Raw genomic sequence first — 6,282 nt, 5'->3', positions numbered from 1 at the left:
ACAAAAGAGGAGAACGATTCGATGTGGCGTTAGGATTGAGGGTAATTAACTACATATGGAGACATAGAGACCTTGAACGTGCATGTGTGAGAGGTATACATGTATACGTGGGATGTGTGTGTGTCCGCGCACATGATCGAGATAAAAGAAAGAAGACATAAGTCATAAGATCAACGACATGGGAGAGACGGATCGATATGACAATATGCATGCATGTGAGAATGCATGGAAGAAGTCCCGACAATTGAGCATGTGTTTTTGTATTTAAGAGATAGTGGCGTGGGCTGGAGCATGCATCTTTGGCGAGCAGAGGGAGTGAGGCGCAACGATTGTGCAAAAGAGACCAACCTATAAATGCATATGTATGGAGAGACATATATAGTGTGGGTGATAGGAAGCAAGACTCCGTGCGAGAAAGAAATGTTGACGGAGAAACTATAGATAGATACAGAGATGGAGATGCTAGCTAGAGGGACATTCGCTAGTTTGGGTGTTGGAGATGACCGTCGGGTGGTTCAAAGGGTGAAGTTATATATGTGTGTCAGAGGGCACTTGACTGCATGTAGAGAGAAACATATGTAGTGTGCGTGATAGGAATCAAGAGTGAGGGCAAGAAAGAAGGTTGATGGAGAAACAGATAAATAGAGAGATAAAGATGCTAGCTAGTGTGCGTTAGAGATAGGAGTCGAGTGGATCAGAAGGCTGGGTTATGTGTGTGGGTGTGAGAGAGATAGAGAGAGGGTGCGTGTGAGTCACATACAAACAGATATCAGAGAGAAATGAGATCCAGAGAGACGGAGTTTTGTGTTTGCAAGAGAGAAAGATATTTCACAACGAGAGTGATAGCTAGAGAGACATACGAGGGAACGCAAGATATCTCTAGGGAGAGAGGGTGTGTGTGAGCGACACACGAGAGAACAATGGAGAAATATGAGACCCTGGGAGACAGAGTCTGTGTTTGTGTGTGAGGAATTGATATTGAAGAGGAAGAGTCGTAGGTTCTCATATCTAAGGAGCAAAAGACATCTCTGTATGAGGGGTGTGCGAGTGGCACACATGGGAATAGTAGAGAGAAATGAGACCTCGGGAGACAAAGTTTTGTGTTTGTGTGAGAGAAAGAGATTCCACAGGGATAATCATAGTTAGAGACACATAGTAGGGAGCGAGATATACTTAGAGAGAGATAGAGTGATGAAGGTCAAGGGAGAGAGTACCGTCAGTGTGTTACAAAGATAAAAGACCATTGTCGACATACAAGTAGCACAAGAGATACCTGAGAGACGATGAACGCGTATAGGTCCAGAGAGATAGTCCTATATAAGCATGAGTGATAGCTATATGAGACGAATATCTGGATTAAAGGGGATGTTGGGGAACGTAGCAGAAATTCAAAATTTTCTACGCATCACCAAGATCAATCTATGGAGTAATCTATCAACGAGGGGAAGGAGAGTGCATCTACATACCCTTGTAGATCGCTAAGCGGAAGCATTCAAGTGAACGGGGTTGATGGAGTCGTACTCGTCATGATCCAAATCACCGATGATCCTAGTGCCGAACGGACGGCACCTCCGTGTTCAACACACGTACAGCCCGGTGACGTCTCCTACGCCTTGATCCAGCAAGGGGAGAAGGAGAGGTTGGGGAAGACTCCATCCAGCAGCAGCGCGACAGCGTGGTGGTGGTGGAGGAGCATGGTACTCCAGCAGGGCTTCGCCAAGCACCGCGAGAGACGAGGAGGAAGAGGGGTAGGGCTGCGCCAACAGGGAGATTGAATCGTGTTTTGGGCTGCCCCTTTGCTCAAGTATATATAGGGGGAGGGGAGGGGCTGCGCCCCCACCTAGGGTTCCCTCCCTAGGGGTGGCGGCAGCCCCCAGATCCCATCTGGGAGGCGGCCAAGGGGGAGAGAGAGGGGGGCGCACCTAGGGTGGGCCTTAGGGCCAATCTGCGCCTAGGGTTTGCCCCCTCTCCTCTTGAGGACGCCTTGGGCCTTGGTGGGAGGCGCCCCAGCCCACCTAGGGGCTGGTCCCTTCCCACTATTGGCCCATGTAAGCCTCCGGGGCTGGTGGCCCCACCTGGTGGACCCCCGGACCCCTCCGGTGGTCCCGGTACACTACCGGTGATGCCCGGAACAATTCCGGTGGCCAAAACCATACTTCATATATATCAATCTTTACCTCCGGACCATTCCAGAACTCCTCGTGACGTCCGGGATCTCATCCGGGACTCCGAACAACATTCGGTAACCGCATACATACTTTTCCTATAGCCCTAGCGTCATCGAACCTTAAGTGTGTAGACTCTATGGGTTCGGGAGTCATGCAGACATGGCCGAGACAACTCTCCGGTCAATAACCAACAGCGGGATCTGGATACCCATGTTGGCTCCCACATGTTCCACGATGATCTCATCAGATGAACCACGATGTCAAGGACTTAATCAATCCCGTATACAATTCCCTTTGTCTAGCGGTACGATACTTGCCCGAGATTCGATCGTCCGTATCCCGATACCTTGTTCAATCTCGTTACTGGCAAGTCTCTTTACTCGTTCTGTAACACATCATCCCGTGATCAACTCCTTGGTCACATTGTGCACATTATGATGATGTCCTACCGAGTGGGCCTAGAGATACCTCTCCGTTTACACGGAGTGACAAATCCCAGTCTCGATTCGTGCCAACCCAACAGACACTTTTGGAGATACCTGTAGTGAACCTTTATAGCCACCCAGTTACATTGTGACGTTTGGCACACCTAAAGAACTCCTACGGTATCCGGGAGTTGCACAATCTAATGGTCTAAGGAAATGATACTTGACATTAGAAAAGCTTTAGCAGAAGAACTACACGATCTTTGTGCTAGGCTTAGGATTGGGTCTTGTCCATCACATCATTCTCCTAATGATGTGATCCCGTTATCAACGACATCCAATGTCCATGGTCAGGAAACCGTAACCATCTATTGATCAACGAGCTAGTCAACTAGAGGCTTACTAGGGACATGGTGTTGTCTATGTATCCACACATGTATCTAAGTTTCCTATCAATACAATTCAAGCATGGATAATAAACGATTATCATGAACAAGGAAATATAATAGTAACCAATTTATTATTGCCTCTAGGGCATATTTCCAACAACGGATTCAAATATTTAAACGGGAGATCACGACATCGATAATATCATAACGCAAATTGGTGTATCAAACATGTATATTCATTTGAATTTGGGCACACGTGTAATGTTATATAGTTTATCAATATTGGTGATCCATAGATTCTTCAATTACAAACGATGCATGGTTTATATGCAATTAATGTCTAAACAGGATTACACTATATGTTGCGTGTGTGAAACACATTATACATGTTTGAGAAGTAAAAAAACCCGCATGAAACACACATTAATTGGAGACAGTTAGCGAGGAATGCATACATTGGATTTCAACATAAAGTGGTTTCAAATATTTGAAAATCCAAATTGATGGATACAACCTTATGAATCTGAGATCATGCCGTTTGTAAACCATATTTATGTATAAATGGTGTTGTGCTTTTGAAAGTATATATAAAAAGTGATGTATATAGAATGTAATCCAATTGAAAATGGACCCCACCCGAAAAAAATAGAATACAAACGGGATTCGAATTGAGTTGGCATGGTAAACGTGCACTCTGCAAAATTTGAACGAAGCGGGGAAAGTCGGAGTAACCGCCCGAAACCAAAATCTGCGAGATGGAAATCACTACTGCCTATCCCTGCCACGCAAAGCCTATATGCTGGATTTCTATAGGTTTCAATAAGGGTAGGTTTGTAATTTCACCCAAATGTGACGTAACCGCCTCTCACTCGGATTCATACACGGCGGGCGCCAAAACACAGTGTGTCCTCGGCCGAAATCGACTCCCTCCCCGATTCATATTCATACACGGTGGGCGCCAAAAACAAACTCTCGTCGGCAAATATTCGGTGTATGCGAGATTACCGTCCTATCCCCAACCGACTAGTGTTGCTGTGATGTAGTAGAAATTTGAAACGGGGGCTAAGTTTGTAAATTTCCTCGCATTTGAGACAAGTGCGCCCTGAATACATGGTTCCCCCTTCCTCTCTACCTCCCTTTTCCCCATTCGTACTACGTGGGCGCCAAAACACCCTCTCCACCCCACCCTCCTCCGTCCGCCGCCGTCCGCCACCCCATCCACCGCCGTCCTCCTCCACCATGCCAGAGCTGATACCCCAACGCCGCCGTCCATTACAAGAGATCGACCTTTCTCATCCACGGCTTTGGACCGGGATCCTTGCATCCCGTCCTCTCGCTTCATCCCCGCCGTCGTCCACCTTGTCGGTGCCGCTCCTACGACAGTCTCATCCACCGCGCCCCGCCGCCACCGTCTACCCTCCTAGATCTGCTTCCACGCCACCGACAGCCATCGCTACCGCAGCACCGTCAAATTCTCAGCAGATGCATACACGGCGCCGCACCAGAGGCGGTACTCTTTCGTATCTGCTCAACTTATTTATCACAGCAAGAAAATAGATCGCCACTGCTTTACTCTGATTTCTTGTCTTGGTTGCGAAGTTGCCTTTGTCCGGTTTGCACCTTTAGATCCGCCATGGCACGTGATACGTCTCCGTTGTATCTATAATTTTTGATTGTTCCATGCCAATATTATTCAACTTTCACATACTTTTGGCAACTTTTTATACTATTTTTGGGACTAACATATTGATCCAGTGCCCAGTGCCAGTTCCTGTTTGTTGCATGTTTTTTGTTTCGCAGAATATCCATATCAAACGGAGTCCAAATGGAATAAAAACTGACGGAGATTTTTTTGGAATATATATGATTTTTGGGAAGAAGAATCCACGTGATACGATGCTCGAGGGGCCCACAAGGTAGGGGGCCGCGCCCCAGGGTGTCAGGCGCGCCCCTGACCCTCATGGCCACCCCGCAAGGCGGTTGGTGCCCTTCTTTCTCCGTAAGAAAGCTAATTTCCGGATAGAGATCATGTCAAAATTTCAGCCCAATCGGAGTTATGGATCTCCGGGAATATAAGAAACGGTGAAAGGGAAGAATCTGAGAACGCAGAAACAGAGAGAGACAGAGAGACAGATCCAATCTCGGAGGGACTCTCACCCCTCCCGTGCCATGGAGGCCATGGACCAAAAGTGAAACCCTTCTCCCATCTAGGGAGGAGGTCAAGGAAGAAGAAGAAGGAGGGGGGCTCTCTCCCCCTCGCTTCTGGTGGCACCGGAGTGCCACCGGGGGCCATCATCATCACCGCTATCTTCACCAACACCTCCGCTATCTTCACCAACATCTCCATCACCTTCCTCCCTATATCTACAGTGGTCCACTCTCCCGCAACCCTCTATAGCCTCTACTTAAACATGGTGCTTTATGCTTCATATTATTATCCCATGATGTGTTGCCATCCTATGATGTCTGAGTAGATTTTCGTTGTCCTATCGATGGTTGATGAATTGCTATGATTGATTTAATTTGCTTGTGGTTATGTTGTTGTCCTTTGGTTCCCATCATATGAGCGCGTGCGTGGATCACACCATAGGGTTAGTTGTATGTTGATAGGACTATGTATTGGAGGGCAACAGTGACATAAGCTTCAACCTAGCATAGAAATTGATGCATATGGGATTGAAGGGGGACCAATATATCTTAATGCTATGGTTGGGTTTTACGTTAATGAACATTAGTAGTTGCGGATGCTTGCTAATAGTTCCAATCATAAGTGCATAGAATTCCAAGTAAGGGATGACATGCTAGCAGTGGCCTCTCCCACATAATACTTGCTATTGGTCTAGTAAAGTAGTCAATTGCTTAGGGACAATTTCGCAACTCCTACCACCACTTTTCCATACTCGCTATATTTACTTTAGTTGCTTCTTTACCTTAACAGCCCCTAGTTTTATTTTCATGCTCTTTATTATCTTGGAAACCTATCCAACAACACCTACAAAGTACATCTAGTTTCATACTTGTTCTAGGTAAAGTGAACGTCAAGCGTGCGTAGAGTTGTATCAGTGGTCGATAGAACTTGAGAGAATATTTGTTCTACCTTTAGCTCCTCATTGGGTTCGACACTCTTACTGATCGAAAACTATTGCGATCCCGTATACTTGTGGGTTATCAAGACCTTTTTCTAGCGCCGTTGCCGGGGAGCCATAGCGTGGGGTGAATATTCTCGTGTGTGCTTGTTTGCTTTATCACTAAGTAATTTTTATTTTCTGTTCTTAGTTGTTTTCTATCTTTAGTCATGGG

This window comes from Triticum urartu, chromosome 5A, assembly GCF_056163025.1.
Source record: "Triticum urartu cultivar PI428250 chromosome 5A, HENAU_Tu73, whole genome shotgun sequence".
NCBI classification, from domain to species: domain Eukaryota; kingdom Viridiplantae; phylum Streptophyta; class Magnoliopsida; order Poales; family Poaceae; genus Triticum; species Triticum urartu.
Note: the sequence above shows the minus strand (reverse complement) of the source record.